The sequence below is a fragment of the Gossypium hirsutum genome, chromosome A02, assembly GCF_007990345.1.
Source record: "Gossypium hirsutum isolate 1008001.06 chromosome A02, Gossypium_hirsutum_v2.1, whole genome shotgun sequence".
Lineage (NCBI taxonomy): Eukaryota > Viridiplantae > Streptophyta > Magnoliopsida > Malvales > Malvaceae > Gossypium > Gossypium hirsutum.
In genome coordinates, this window is record NC_053425.1 from 62,883,677 (window position 1) to 62,901,867 (window position 18,191).

The following is an 18,191-nucleotide window of genomic DNA, read 5'->3' on the forward strand; positions in this document are numbered from 1 at the left end:
ATGCAAAACCATTTTCGACCAATTTTATTATTAGTTCCACATTTTCTCAAATTGACATAACTTATTAAGATCTCTTATTTTCACTATTTTAATATTTAGTTTTAGGTAATTGAATCTCTTCTGGAGTTTTAGTTATTAGTTATATGTTGGGTCTTTTCTAGAGTACCCGCCTCCACTATATGACCATCTAGAAGAATTTTCATCTTTGAAACTAATCAATCTATTATTTATTCTAACTAGTTGTTCTATAGGACTTTGATTCAAAATATTATACGATATATAACACTCGGTTATTCTTATTAAGTTTACGAATACATCTAACAATTAACTTGTAATAAAGTGAGTTATCCTTTTTGAACTTTTGGTTTAAATTACTCTCTATGAGGATCTAGATAACGATAACTCATTACAAGCAGTGGTTTAATTCAACTATTATTTCTCTCCCCCTAATATCAGGAAAACTATCAAATCAAAATAGTAGTCACAAATCATGTCATAATTGAATCTCCAGTACATTCAAAACATCTAATAATACATGGAGACTCGTAACTAATATATATTCCCAACTTTCTTTGAGGATTCACTCATCTTTGTGCATTATGGTGAGCAGTTGGAATATATACGCACATACAAAAGTTCAAAGATGAGAAATATTTAGCTCTTGACCAAAAACCAATTGTATTGGGGAGTATTTATAACTTATTGGCTTGATGCGTACAACAAGTAAATAAATATAATCTCATGTTGAAATAGGAAGTTTAGTTCTCATAAAAAATGGTTTAGATATTAATCAGATGCGTTCAGTCAATAATTTCTCCAAACCATTATGTACATAAATAACAAACTTTTACAAAAAATTTTAAACTCATATACAACAATCAATAAAAGAGTGAGATATAAACTCATTAACATTAGCAAGATGAATTGTCTAAACTACATAACCTAAAATTAATTATTTAAGCAAGCATTCTTGCAAATGATAGGTTGCAAGTTGATAACACATGTGATTATTTTGTAGATGTATCTACCAAGAATCATATAATATCAAAATCATCCACGTGGTGGATGAATGAGCCCATACTCATTTTAGAAATGCAAGACATTAAATCTCAACTTTAGCTAGTGAGTTTCTAACAATCAATTTTCATTAAGAATAAGCAATAAATGAGAATGATTGAAATTAAAGAATCTTCTGGTTCTTTAATGAATGCTCATATGAATTCTCAATTAATTTTCGCATCATATATGATCCAGGATGGTCTAACTGGTCACACCAAGTAGTAGATACATTTGTATCAGTAAAATTCTAGTTTACTTTGACATGCATTTCAATTGTAATAATAATGTCAACATAAATTGTGGCAAATTGATAATTTTACAGTCTTTCCTTTTACTTTGTATCCACATATAAGTACTATTGTAAATGTCTAAATCAATGTAAAGTTTATAATGCCACTAAGTCAACAAAATAAATATAATTTCCAAATAATTATATGAAATATTCACTTCAGGGAATATGCCAAAATCTTCAAATATACAAAAAGAAATGATTATAAAATTTATTATATTTATTGCAAACATTCACTTTAAGGAATGTGCAAAAAGTAATTTAGGCAATAATGTAAGCATATATCATATTTCTTACTAATAAGATTATATAGATATCATATGCTTCAAGGAATGATAAATTAATATAAATCATTGAACATTATGTACTAAGTATAAAAATTTGACCATATTTTGAATCATTCATCTTCTTCTTATCTATTTGTCAATAATGACAATAAGTTAAATTTCCATAATTGTTATGAATTGCTACATTCACTTCAGGGAATAGAGTAAAACTGGTGGAACAAATAACTCATTATTTTGTTTAGCCATAATAAGATATGCGATCAATTCAAAATACTTTTAAAGCCCTTTTAACAAGATTTTTGCATAATCAATTAACTACCAAGAATAACTAGGTAGGTCATGTAACACCCTTAACCCGTATCCCTCGCCAGATTGGGATTACAAGGTATTACTTGAACAAAATATCATTTTGTTAAAAATAATACATGCACACACTTGGACTAACTTTTAAAAAACAAGCAAACAATTATTAATATCACATAGCCGATTGTAACTTAGACACATTCTAGTATAATATTAAAACATATAAACTTTATAAGTCAATATCTATAATCATATTACACATAGAGTACACACCGAATATGCCTCATATAATAACATGCATTTATATTTATTAGTGCATAACATTTTATATCGTAAAGCACATCGTTATTTAATATATAACCAAAACACATTACCATAAACCATTTCCTCACATACATAAGTATTTATCTAAGTAAATATTGCATTGTAGATTTATCATATCCATTCCACATAGATTTATTATATATCTGAATCTATAGTATATGCTTATGTAACTTTCAAACAATCTCACATTACAATTTATACTTCATAAGGGTATGTCCTTAACTACAAACATAAAAATATATATATGTATTCGAAAACATGAATCACCCATACCAAGCCGTGAACATGTTAAAACAAACATATACATGTTCGAATATAACTAAACTACTTTCAATGCCATATCACATATAACACATTAACCAATACAACAATTGAAATTCAAATAATCCATTCAATATGCAAAGCAAAAATCGAATCAACCCACTTCACACATTCAAAGTCATTAAACAAATTTGACATTCATAATAAATATAAAAAATACTACTCCACCATAACACATTGCCAATTAACCACAAAGAGCTTAATCATAATCCAACAAAATCGAATTTAAGCATGTAAGTTAATCCGTTTTCTCATGGCTTTTATGTACAATGTTATCAAAACAAAAAATCTCCCAAAATATTATCCTATACATGCCATAATGTTAACTTAAGATTAACTAAGAAGGGGTACCAAAACATTGCTGGCAGGTGTGATGACTTGAAGGATGGTCCCAAGCATGAAACGGATCAAAAAGAAATCTAAATAAAAGACAAGTAAACACACCAAATGAGTTTTCAACCCAGTAAGTTGTAAGCCATATAATGCAAACAATTAACTGAATATGTCGATCTAGAAACTAGAAAGGTCCATAGATTACCGAAATTATCAATTCAACTACTTTTCAAGTCTTACTATTAACTCAAAGTATCATATAACCGAATACCTTAGTTCCTTCCTACAATATTTAACAACGATGAAATAGATGCATTCATGTATCTATGTTTCAATTTTCATGTCTCCAATTTCTTATTCGGACAATAGTTTTTTCCCTTCATTTAGTTCCTACATTTATTTTATCAACAACCAATTTTGCACACGTAATGCTCAAGCAAGGAGTTTCGCACCCAAAGTGCCATGTTTACCCGCACACATAGTGCCTTAGTAATTCACATACATATTGACATTCAAATCCGCACACATAGTGCCATACAAATCCGCACACATAGTGCCGTACAAATTCGCACACATAGTGCCATTCAAATTCGCACACATAGTGCCAAAGTCATTTCGTTTTAACAAAGTGATTTATTTAATTATCTAAGTATAATCGGTCACATGCCTTTCAATCGAAAGAATACATGAATGAGAGTAATTCCTTCACAATATGCATACACCAATTATGTATAGAATAACCAAGCTTAATTGCTTATAGACTTACTTTGTGTTGGATGAAACGGTTCCAATCGGCTACTCGATATTCTTTGCTTTGCCCTTGCTTGATTCCCCTCCTTTGGGTTCTTGAGCTAAAATAAATAAATTAACTAATTTAATTACATTGCTAGTTAGTTATATCCCATAATATTAATGATTTCATATCACAAGAATCACACAGCTAAAATTTGATTTTTCCACCTTAGGCTTTTAAGCCATTCGGCTATTCATCACCTAAGACCACATTACTATCCATAGCCTAATCAATATTTCAATAAAACACCAATATATATATGTGTATACGGTAACCACTCCTTGCTAATTACTCACATATATGTAAATTTAATAATTTCCACTTCATCTTACAGCCATCACTGTTCAAGACATTGAAACTTCAAATAATGTTTATCTAATGTCTCAAGGTCAAATGCATTATCACTACCACGATCTTAATTTAAATTCAGTAACTCTCATAGCAACTATTTTAACCGAATTCTCCACAACACCTAAACTAAAATATGCACCTTAAACTTATTACAGTTTCATTATATCTTTCACTTCTAAAACATGAAAATATAAATCTTACCCCTCTCTCCCATGTTTCGGTCAATTACTCAAATTATCTCATAACCTAAATTTTTACATTTCCACTTATCTATCATGACTCATTCGGCCTTAACAATGAACCATTTATCATACAAGGAAAATAACAATACAAATGACATTCCATCTAAACTCCATATGCCCGAATGTACAAGGTGTTACCCAACTACTTATTCAACAAAATCCACACCATTCTATCGTCTACTTATTTAATTCAACATGAAAACAACCTCTAATTCTAACACTTTGGTGCACGGCATAGTGTCCAAACCACCATAGAAGTTTCAAATTTTCTTGACATTGCCAAAAGTGCATTTAGAAATTAACTTAACATAAAAAGAAAATTTAACCAACACTTCAAAACTTACCTTCTACAAGCAAAAGAAGGTGCCAAATTTCCTTAGGTAAAATTCCCTTTTTCTTTCCCTTTGTTTCAGCTTTGGAAGAAGAAGAAGGTGAACACACTCTTTCTCTTTCCCTTTTCTTCTTTTATTTATTCATTTCTTATTAATTCATTTTTATTTGGATTATTTAATCATTTGTCAACATAAAAGTATATTTAATTAGACTTAGTGGAGAAACATCATTACTTGGTCGGCCACTTCATGCATTATGGGCATTTTGACATGCAAACCCAAGCTCTCACACTTTGTAATTATTTGATCCTTACAATTTACCTATCATATCTTTCTAAGTTTCTCAACTAAGTCCTTTCAAGTAAAAATTCACATTCATAAGACTAAATTAAAACATCAAATTTTCACACATGTACTATTACACATAGAAGATATGCAAATAAATTTTAAATAAATTTTATGACTCGATTTTGTGGTCCCGAAACCACATTCTGACTAGGGTCAAATTAGGGCTGTCACAACTCTCCCCCACTTAAAATTTTCATCCTCGAAAATCTTACCAGTGAATAAGTTTGGATAACGTTCTTTCATAGAGTCTTCGAGCTCCCAAGTAGCCTCTTCTACTCCATGTTTGACCCATAATACTTTTACTAAAGAAATCTTCTTATTCTGCAATTCTTTCACTTCTTGAGCTAAAATACGGATCGGTTCTTCTTCATAGCTCAAATCCGATTGAATCTCAACTTCAAATAATCCCACCACATGTGTAACACCCCAAACCCAGCCCAGACGTTATGGCCAAATCTGACGTGCCACATTGAAGTTAAAAATCCATGTTTCATTTTAGTGTTTTATAAACCGACTTTTGTTGAGCTAACAAAGTGAATGGAAGCTGGGCACCAGGTAGGAATCCGTAATAGAGGAGGTGAGCCATAAAGGCTGCTTAAGTACCAAGCTCTTCGATTGGATCCAATCCTAGACATGCCCACAACCATTGCCACACTTGGTTACAACGAGTGGAAATTTCTATGATAAATATTAATTGTGACGTCGTGTTATTTTGAAAACAATGATCGTTTTAAAAACGCGTCCTAAGTCTAGCCCATTTGAATTATTATCAACCAGTTTAGAGTTATAAAACAAAGAAAAATAAATAGAATAAACCCAGAAAAAAATAAAGTTAAAATGGTCTTATTACAATCCAAAAATAAATAATAAATAAAGTAACCTAAAGAAACCAGTCATTTATTTTAAAAGCTCAAAAGTGAACATCGTGGCCACTCTGAATCCCCTCCGGCTCTAAGTCCCCATATCAAGACCCACCTGCAAGGTTAAGGAAAGGGGGTGAGTTTGGAAACTCAGTGTACAAGAAGCCCCTTTTAGAGCCCAAAACAATATCAGCCTGCTGGGCCTAAGCCCAAATTCCATCTCAGCATATACAGGGCCGAAGCCTTTTCATATTTCATATATTATAACACTGGGCCGAAGCCTTTTCATATTTCATATTACTGGGCCGAAGCCTTCACTGTAAATGGTATCGCCCATAGGCCTATTTCAATATCACATGTAATGTCAATGAAAGTATGCAAGCCCATTTGGGGAGACTACTCGACCCACCATCTGCTACTCTCCACCTGTACCAACCAAGCTCTCCATGTGGGGAATAACTCAACCCACCTAACCAAAACTCTCCACTGACAGCATAGCTGCTTTATCATATAACTGGAGGCCTAGCCTTTTTTAATAACTGGGGGAAAGCCCTTTTGATATACTGGGGCAAAAGCCCTTTTCGGTAAACTGGGGCATAGCCCTTTTTGCACTTCCTCCATCCATATAATAACCCAACCCAATGCATTTATGAATACATCATGTGCATATCATACATATCATGTGCATATCATACATATCATGTGCATATCATACATATCATGTATATCAAAATCCCATGTATCATATTTATAATTAAACCCTGAGGGTATAATGGTCATTTTTACCCAGGGGCAAAATAGTCATTTTCACCCAGGGGCAAAATAGTCATTTTCATATTATAAAGGTAATTTTATAATTTTACCAAATATTAGGGTTTTCCATGCTCATTAATAGTTACTAACAGTTCATGTGTTTAAACAGCGATTCTGGCCCATTTTTAATGAAACCGAGTTATTGGGCCAAAAACCCCTAATGGGCCATACATAGCCGAATTAGTCATCTAGGCCCATTTAGCCTATATTCCATAATGGTATTACCAGTCTTAACGCGCAATTTAACAAGATTTCATTTCCTACCAAATTTACCCAAATGGGCCCGTAAGCCCATTAGGCCCGATTTCAGCCCCTCGAGGCCCAACTTACCGCGATGCCAAAAACCGTGTTCTTACCTATTCCAACGATCTCAATCATCAACTTAGCGAATCTAACTAACCAATGAAATTTCGGCATTTCAACTTTTCAGCATTTATCGATTTAAGCTACGAAAGAAGGTTCGTTATACACCTGATTTGCGATATTCCTTAACGAGATCTCCTATGCGATTTCTCCTATAATCAACCGCTTATAGATCAGCTTATAATAATTAAACCAAATCGAGAACCATCCATTATCCACACTTACACATTTGGCCACCATCCATAATGGCCTTAGAATCCATACCTTTGCCGAAATTGATGACTAGATCTAGTCACTCTGATGATCCAAGCTAATGCAAGTCGACACTACGCCTTGCTGCTCCTTCACTATACAAACCATAAAAAGATTAAAAGAAGAACCCAATCAGGCCTATACCCACATTCGGCCACCTCCCTAAACTATAGGGGTTTCGATTTTTGCCTACAGTTACTATAGAAATCATTTAGAGTTTGGGCACTTACCACAGTCTCTCTTCTTGAATCCGTTTATGCCTAGAAGATAATGGAATTGACCACGAAAAAGTGAAGAGAAAACAGAGAGTTGCTGGTCAACAAGGTTTCGACACCACCTAGCCTCACAGGTTTCGTCTTTTGCGGTTTTTCGGCAAAAGTGGAAGTAAGGGAGAGAAACAATAAATGAATAGAGTGAAGTAGTGGGCTGGTTTGGAAGAAGGAAAAGGAAGAAAAGATGAAAAGGAAGGGTGGTAGATTCGGCTAGGGAAAAAGAAAGAAGAAAAAGAAGACTAATCCTATGGTTACAAAGAAGAAAACGGCACAATAAGTACCCAAGTGCCGAAAATCCCTAACTAAAACCCATCTGCCGAAATCCCCTCTCCATACCCCCCAAACTGGCTAAACTCTATCTCCTTCTCAATCCCTAAAATCTCTCCCCTTATCCCTCCTTAATCCATGCATTTGACTGATTCAAACTCCCTCCCACAGAGTTCCATTCGGCTACAACTCCTATATGCTCAAAGCATAAAAATTAGCATTACATTTGCCATCACAGGGAATCGAACCCAGGTCTTCCCCCAACCACTTACACGCCACCTTCTTACCTCCCTAGTGGCACCACTTAGCAACTTTACCAGAGGCTCATTTGTGATACATTTTACCCATAAATTTTAATAAGACCACCTATCCAAGGCCCCTAACTTCTTAAGTCCAAAATTTAAAAATTCTACTGGGTTTTGGCCAACACATGGGCCTTCCATAAGCCCATTTACATACTCAAATTATGAATTTCACAACCAAATACCAAATTTTAAAAACTTTACCAAAATATCGAGAATCGCAAAAAAACCCGAAAATCAGGATGTTACAACTTTACCCTCCTTAAAGAAATTTCGGCCTCGAAATTTACCTGATCCACACAATTGAGGGTATTGCTGACGCATTGCCTCTTCGGTCTCTCAAGTAGCTTCTTCCTTGCCATGGTTCCTCCAAAGTACCTTCACTATTGGGACTGACTTCCTTCTCAACACCTTGATGTCGCGATCTAGTATTTTCGCAGGTTCTTCTTCGAAAGTCAAATCCGACTGTACTTCGATTTCTGTAACTGGCACGATATGAGTTGGGTTAGAACGATATCATCTTAGCATGGACACATGAAAAACGTCGTGAATACGATCCAGCTGTAGAGGTAACTCTAGCTGATAAGCCACCGGCCCTATCCGCTTAACAATTCGATAAGGCCCAGTAAACCATGGACTCAGCTTGCCCTTCTTCCCAAATCTCAATATCTTCTTCCAAGGCGAAACTTTCAAAAAGACCATGTCCTCAACCGCATATTCTATATCCTTACGCTTCAGATCGGCATAAGACTTTTTTCGATCCGCTGCCTCCTTTAACTGATTCTTGATCACCCTAATCTTGTCTTCAGTATCTGTTACCAAATTTGGCCCAAGTACTTGCCTTTCCCCCAACTCTGCCCAACAAGTAGGCGAACGACACCTTCGCCCATATAGTGCCTCATAAGGAGCCACTTGAATACTTGCTTGGTAACTGTTGTTATACGCGAACTCCGCCAATGGCAAATAGTCCTTCCAACTGCCCCTAAATTCAATAACACCTCAACATGTCTTCTAGAATCTGAATGACCCTCTCTGACTGCCCATCCGACTGAGGGTGAAAAGCCGTACTGAAATCCAATCGCGTTCCCAACGCCTCATGCAACTTCTACCAAAACTGAGATGTAAACCTTGGGTCTCGGTCTGAAATTATCGATACTGGCACCCCATGAAACTGCACTATCTCTGCCACATACAACTTGGCCAGCTTCTGAAGAGAGTAGTCAGTTCGGACAGGTATGAAATGGGCAAGTTTCGTGAGCCTATCCACAATTACCCAAACTGAATCCTTCTTGGAAGGTGTCAATGGAAACCCACTTACAAAATCCATAGTTACCCTTTCCGACTTCCAAAGCGGTATCTTTACCGGCTATAACAATCCTGAAGGTAATTGATGCTCAGCCTTTACTTGTTGACACGTCAAACATTTTCCCACAAATTCGGTCACTTCTCGCTTAAGCCCAGGCCACCAATATAGCTCTCGCAAGTCTCGATACAACTTACTCCCTCCTGGATGCATAGCACAAGGTCCACTATGTGCCTTTTTTAAAATCATTAATCTCAAGTCAGAGTCCTTCGGCATACAAATTCTTCCCCGAAAACAAAGAACCCCATCATTATTTAACCCAAAATCTGGATTCTCCCCCTTCTCAACTTGCTGAAACCGAGAAACCAACGACTCATCCTCCAACTGTTGCTTCTTAATCTGCTCCACCCAAGTCGGTCTCACTTGTAACTCTGCCAATAAGCTTCCATCATCATACAAACTTAAACGAGCAAACATTGCCTTCAATTCTGCCACAGTCCTTCAACTTAACGCATCAGCCACGACATTTACCTTACCTGGATGGTACTCAATCGAATAGTCATAGTCCTTTAACTACTCTATCCACCTTTGCTATCTAAGATTCAGCTCGTTAACAAGTACTTAAGACTCTTGTGATCTGTATAAATAATGCATCTCTCCCCATACAAGTAGTGCCTCCATATTTTAAACGCAAAAATCACTGCTGCCAACTCCAAGTCATGCGTAGGGTAGTTTACCTCGTGAGGCTTAAGCTGTCGCGAAGCATAAGCGACCACTTTACCCTCTTGCATCAACACGCAGCCTAAACCTACATGTGACGCATCGCTATACACAGTGAAATCCTTACCAGACTCTGGCTGAATCAACACTGGCGCTTCTGTTAAAACCTTCTTCAGTTTCTCAAAGGCCTCTTGCTGCTTATTCATCCAAACAAAAGGTTCTCCCTTCCTTATAAGTTTCGTTAACGGTGTTGCCAACACAGAAAATCCTTCCACAAATCTCCGATAATAACCTGCCAACCCCAGAAAACTCTGGATTTCTGTTACTGACTTTGGTGGCTTCCATTCCAAGATTGCCTCAATCTTTCGAGGGTCCACCTTGATTCCCTCAGCAGACACAACATGCCCTAAGAAAGTGACTTCCTTCAGCCAAAACTCGCACTTACTAAACTTTGCATAATGTTGCTTATCCCTTAGCACTTGCAGCACAACACGAAGATGCTCATCGTGCTTCTCATCCGTTTCCGAATACACCAAAATATCATCAATAAAAACAACCACAAATCGATCCAAGTACGGCTGAAACACCCGATTCATTAAATCCATGAATGCTGCCGGTGTATTAGTCAAACCAAAAGGCATAACCAGAAACTCGTAACGACCATATCGAGTCCTGAATACCGTCTTATGAATATCCACTTCTTTGACCCTCAACTGATGATATCCTAATTGAAGGTTGATTTTAGAAAATATCGAGGCTCCTCTTAATTGGTCGAACAAATCGTCGATTCTTGGCAGAGGATACTTGTTCTTGATCGTCAGTTTATTCAACTGTCGATAGTCAATACACATTCGCATGGTCCCATCTTTCTTCTTTACGAACAACACTGGTGCGCCCCACGGGGAAACACTTGGTCTTATAAACCCTCTATCCAACAGTTCCTGAATCTGAGCTTTCAATTCTACCAACTCCTTTGGTGCCATCCTATAAGGCGTAATGGACATAGGAGCCGTTCCAGGTAATAGGTCGACCCCAAACTCGACTTCTCTATTCGGAGGTAATCCAGGAAGTTCCTCCGAAAACACATCTTGAAACTCTTTAATGGTCCTAACCGACTCCACAGTTATCCCCTCAGGTTCAACTTGACTTACAAATGCCAAGTACGCCTCACAACCTTTCCGAATCAACTTCTCGACTCTTAAAGCCGAAACAACATTGGACAAATAATTCCTTCGTTCCCCTATGACCATTATCTCCTCATCTTCGGCAGTTCTTAGTACCATTCTCTTAGCAGCACAATCCAACGTCGCCCTATGCTTAGCTAGCCAGTCCATTCCCAAGATAAGATCAAAATCCCCAAATAGCAGCTCCATCAAATCTCCTACAAATATCTTATCTTGTGTCTTTAAAGGCACTGCCCTAAAGAGTTTATCTACCTTAACCGAGTGTCCTAAAGGGCTTATCACCGATACCCCACTCACCATCTCCTTGGGAAACACTCCCAAAGCCCCAGATACATCACAAGCAACATACGAGTGAGTGGAACCCACATCAATCAAAGCAGTGTAAGGCGTGCTATGAATGAAGAACGTACCGGTTATAACATCAGGAGCATCACCCTCCTCACGCTGTCGTGCAACATAAACCAATGCTGGCAGTCGAGCTTCAGCATGCCCAGCACCCCTGCCAGGTGCCCCATGTCCTCATCCATTTCTATTGCCACCTTTACCTTGCCCACGACCTCTCTGTGGTGGTGGTCCTCCTCGCTGTGGTTGGACATCCCTTTATTCCGCAGCTAGTTCCTGAGCTGTTCTCCAAGGACACTCTCTGAACTTATGCTCCTTAGACCCACATCGAAAACATGCTCCAGTTCGTTTCCAGCACTCCCCCATATGCACCCTACCACAGTCCCTGCAAGCCTGCGGTCTAAAAGTATTCACTGGAACTGCTCAAACCGGTCCCTCCATTCTAGCTCTTTTAACATACCTATTTGCAGCACTCGAGGGTCCAGAATCCCTCCTAAGTCTGGGTCGATCCTTCTCACGATTCTGCCGTTCAGTCTGTTTTACCTCCTCGGCTATCTTAGCCTTCTCTGCCAATGCAGTAAAATCACGCTCCCTCTATGGAGCCATCAATACCCTAAGCTCATCGCGGAGACCATCCTCAAATTGAACACTGCGCTCATATTCAGTCACAACTATCCCGCTGGTGTATCGACTCAGCCTCAAGAATTTCGCCTCATACTCCGCGACAATCTTATTACCCTGAGTCAGATTCAAAAATTCCTTTCGACGAGCATCCACATAACTAGCTCCAACATACCTCCCCTTAAAAGCAGTTTTAAACAATTCCCAGGTTACTTGTTCAATCGGGGTACTCTCCCTCACGATGATCCACCATCGGTATGCCTCGTCTCGTAGCAGCGACACAGCCGCCTTCAGCTTTTGCTCCACAGAGCAATCTAGATCGTCCATAATCCGCTCTGTTGCCTCTAGCCAATATTCAGCCACATTTGGGGCTACTCCAGATACGCCCCTAAAAACTTCAACTCCGTTGGCCCGGAGCCGCTCCAATAAGGATCCCCTATTCACTGTCCCAGTGCTAGCTCCAGCAACTCTTTTTAAAACCCTTAACATGGTTTGGGACAAAGCATCATCCCCGCAGCCCGATCATAAGACCCAGTCTCTGTTGCCTGTGGAACGGATGCCTCCTCAGCTAGCCTATGCCCTGAGGATGAAGATTCAACTTGCACCCTTCCGCGACCACATCTGCGGCCTCGTCCACGAGTTCCTCTTGTACTCATATCGAAGTATCTGATTACGAATTTTATGATATTAGTATAATGTTCAATTGTTTATTACGAGATGTCTTATGGAAATATAGCAGTTCAAGAATTATTTTCGCAACGTCGTAGCCTAGCTACAGTTCTCACTCGTACCATTTTTCAGTTCTACCCAATCTAAAGTATCATAGTAGGGTCTCGGTTCTATTCATAACAGCATATCAATATCACACAACGTAAAAGAGAGTATACTTACAGACTTGGTGTCGGGGATTCAGTGCGTCACTTCTTTCTCCAAACCACTTAAACCACAAACCATGTATTTAGTCATGGAAAAATAGAATTTCTTGAAATTTGAAAAAAATACATTTTTTTTATAATTCTCAATTTTAGACCCGTAAAAACAAAAAAACCTAAACCATTTTATCATATATACCTTGTAAAATATCTGGGGAAAAGAACTTTTCAAAACCATTTCCAAAATACCCTTCTTGGACTAAGTTTGAATTTTTTTTCAAAAAGTTTTTATTTTTCTCTTCGGACCCGATCCATAGCCGAGTTGTTGCAACCTAGGCTCTGATACCACTAAATATAACACCCCAAACCCGGCCCAGACGTTATGGCTGAATCTGACGTGCCACATTGAAGTTAAAAATCCATGTTTCATTTTAGTGTTTTACAAACCGACTTTTGTTGAGCTAACAAAGTGAATGGAAGCTGGGCACCAGATAGGAATCCGTAACAGAAGAGGTGAGCCATAAAGGCTAATTAAGTACCAAGCTCTTTGATTGGATCCAATCCTAGACATGCCCACAACCATTGCCACACTTGGTTACAACGAGTTGAACTTTCTTTGATAAATCGATTAATCGTGACGTCGTGTTATTTTGAAAACAAGTATCGCTTTAAAAACGCGTCCTAAGTCTAGCCCATTTGAATTATTATCAACCAGTTTAGAGTTATAAAAAAAGAAAAATAAATAGAATAAACCCAAAAAAAAATAAAGTTAAAATAGCTTTATTACAATCCAAAAAATAAATAATAAATAAAGTAACCTAAAGAAACCAGTCATTTATTTTAAAAGCCCAAAAGCGAACATCGTGGCCACTCTGAATCCCTTTCGGCCCCAAGTCCCCATATCAAAACCCACCTGCAAGGATAAGGAAAGGGGGTGAGTTTGGAAACTCAGTATGCAACAAGCCCCTTTCAGAGCCCAAAACAATATCAGCCTGCTGGGCCTAAGCCCAAATTCCATCTCAGCATATACTGGGTCGAAGCCTTTTCATATTTCATATCTTATAACACTGGGCCGAAGCCTTTTCATATTTCATATTACTGGGTCGAAGCCTTCACTGTAAACGGTATGGCCCATAGGCCCATTTCAATATCACATGTAATGCCAATGAAAGTATGCAAGCCCATTTAGGGAGACTACTCGACCCACCATCCGCTACTCTCCACCCGTACCAACCAAGCTCTCCATGTGGAGAATAACTCAACCCACCCAACCAAAACACTCCACTGGTAGCATAGCTGCTTTATCATATAACTGGAGGCCTAGCCTCTTTTAATAACTGGGGCAAAGCCCTTTTGATAAACTGGGGCAAAAGCCCTTTTCGGTAAACTGGGGCATAGCCCTTTTTGCACTTCCTCCATCCATATAATAATCCAACCCAATGCATTTATGAATACATCATGTGCATATCATACATATCATGTGCATATCGTACATATCATGTGCATATCATACATATCATGTACATCAAAATCCCATGTATCATATTTATAATTAAACCCTGAGAGTATAATGGTCATTTTTACCTAGGGGCAAAACAGTAATTTTCATATTATAAAGGTAATTTTATAATTTTACCAAATATTAGGGTTTTCCATGTTCATTAACAGTTACTAACAGTTCATGTGTTTAAACAGCGATTCTGGCCCATTTTTAACGAAACCGAGTTATTGGGCCAAAAACCCCTAATGGGCCCTACATAGCCGAATTAGTCATCTAGGCCCATTTAGCCTATATTCCATAATGGTATTACCAGTCTTAACGTGCAATTTAACAGGATTTCATTTCCTACCAAATTTACCCAAATGGGCCCATAAGCCCATTGGGCCCGATTTCAGCCCCTCGAGGCCCAACTTACCGTGATGCCAAAAATCGTGTTCTTTCCTGTTCCAACGATCTCAATCATTAACTTAGTGAATCTAACTAACCAATGAGTGTTCGCTTGCTCACAAGTCCTCGAAATGCCAGAATTTTGGCATTTCGACTTTTCGGCATTTATCGATTTAAGCTTCGAAAGAAGGTTCCTTACACACCTGATTTGCGATATTCCTTGACGAGATCTCCTATACGATTTCTCCTATAATCAGCAGCTTATAGATCAGCTCATAATAATTAAACCAAATCAAGAACCATCCATTATCGACACTTACACATTCGGCCACCATCCATAATGGCCTTAGAATCCATACCTTTGCCGGAATTGATGACTAGATCTAGTCACTCCGATGATCCAAGCTAATCTAAGTCGACACTATGCCTTGCTGCTCCTCCACTATACAAACCATAAAAAGATTAAAAGAAGAACCCAATCAGGCTTATACCCACATTCGGCCACCTCCCTAAACTATAGGGGTTTCAGCTTTTGCCAACAGTTACTATAGGAATCGTTTAGAGTTTGGGCACTTACCACAGTCTCTCTTCTTGAATCCGTTTATGCCTAGAAGATAAGGGAATTGACCACCAAAAAGTGAAGAGAAAATAGAGAGTTGCTGGTCAACAAGGTTTCGACACCACCTAGCCTCACAGGTTTCAGCTTTTTCGGTTTTTTCGGCAAAAGTGAAAGTAAGGGAAAGAAACAATAAATGAATAGAGGGAAGTAGTGGGCTGGTTTGGAAGAAGGAAATGGAAGAAAAGATGAAAAAGAAGGGTGGTAGATTCGGCTAGGGAAAAAAAAGAAGAAAAAGAAGACTAATCCTATGGTTACAAAGAAGAAAACGGCACAACAAGTACCCAAGTGCCGAAAATCCCTAACTAAAACCCCTCTACTGAAATCCCCTCTCCATACCCCCCAAACCGGCTAAACTCTATCTCCTTCTCAATCCCCAAAATCTCTCCCCTTATCCATCCTTAATCTATGCATTTGACTGATTCAAACTCCCTCCCACAGAGTTCCACTCGGCTACAACTCCTATATGCTCAAAGCATAAAAATTAGCATCACATTTGCCATCACAGGGAATCGAACCCAGGTCTTCCCCCAACCACTTACACGCCACCTTCTTAGCTCCCTAGTGGCGCCACTTAGCCACTTTACTAGAGGCTCATTTGTGATACATTTTACCCACAAATTTTAATAAAACCACCTATCCAAGTCCCCTAACTTCTTAAGTCCAAAATTCAAAAATTCTACAGGGTTTTGGCCAATACATGGGCCTTCTATAAGCCCATTTACATACTCAAATTATGAATTTCACAACCAAATACCAAATTTTAAAAACTTTACCAAAATATCGAGAATCGCGAAAAAACCCCAAAATCAGGATGTTACAACATGTGAAGGATCCGATCTATACCGTCTAAGCATCGATACGTGGAACACATTATGAATCTTTGCGAGTTCAGGTGGCAAAACCAATCTATAAGCAACTGGCCCTATCTATTCTGCTATCTCGTACGGTCCAATAAATCTTGGGCTCAATTTGCCCTTACGGCCAAATCGGAGTAACTTTTTCCAGGGTGAGACTTTCAAAAATACTTTATCACCAATTTGATACTAAATATCTTTGCGTTTCAAATCTGCATATGATTTCTGATGATCCGATGCTGCCTTCAAACTATCACTAATCACTTTCACTTTTTCTTCAGCTTCTCTGATCAAATCAACCCCGTATATCTTATTTTCACTAAGTTCGGTCTAATACAATGGTGTGCGGCATTTGCGACCATATAAAGCCTCGTATGGTGCCATCTTGATACTTGATTGGAAGCTATTGTTGTATGCGAATTCAATCAAAGGTAAATATCGTTCCCATGAACCACTGAACTCAAGAATGCAACATCTCAACATATCTTCGAGTATCTGAATAACTCGTTCAGATTGACCATTTGTCTGGGGATGGAAAGCAGTGCTAAAATGTAGCTTAGTACCCAACGCTTCATGCAATTTTCTCCAGAATTGGGATGTAAATCTGGGGTCTCTATCAGAAACAATAAAAGTAGGTACTCCATGTAGTCGAACAATTTGAGAAACATATAATTCTGCCAATCTATCGAGTGAAAAATCTGTACAAACAGGGATAAAGTGAGCGGACTTCGTCAATCTATCAATAATAACCCAGATTGAGTCTTTCTTGCTCTGTGTCAACGGTAAACCAGATACAAAGTCCATCGTTACTCGATCCCATTTCCACTCAGGTATCATGATCGGCTGTAATAATCCTGAAGGCACCTGATGCTCCGCTTTCACTTGTTGACATATTAAACATTTAGAAACAAAGTCGGAAATGTCTCTTTTCATACCATGCCACCAATATTGTCTTTTTAGGTCGTTGTACATTTTCGTGCTACCAGGATGGACCGACATTCGACTACAATGGGCCTTACTCAAAATCATCGAAGTAAGTTCTGAATTTCTCGGAACACAAAATCAACCTTTGAATCTTAAACAATCATTGTCGTCAATTTGAAACTCTGAACCCATATTAGAATCACATTGAGCTCGTTTAGCCACTAATTCTTCATCAATTTTATATGCTTTAAAAATTTGTCGTATTAACACTAGTTCTGCTTTTAATTCCGCTACTAGCACATCATCAGTGGAAATAGACAGACGTACATTCATTGCTCGAAGATCAAACAGAGATTTTCGACTTAGGGCATCAACCACCACATTTGCCTTACCTGGATGATAATCAATGAAAATTTCGTAATCCTTTAATAATTCAAGCCACCATCGTTGTCTCAGATTCATGTCTCTCTGAGTCATTAAATATTTTAGGCTTTGTGATCAGTATAAACATGGCATTTCTCTCCAAACAGATAATGACACCAAATTTTAAGAGCAAACACAATCGCAGCTAACTCGATATTATGAGTTGGATAATTTTTCTCGTGAGGCTTTAATTGTCTCGAAGCATATGCAACAACTCTACCTTCCTGCATCAGCAAACAACCCAAACCGTTCAAAGAAGCATCACTGTAAACTACGAACTCTTTACCAGACTCTGGCTGAACTAACACAGGAGCCTTCGTCAAAAGGGTT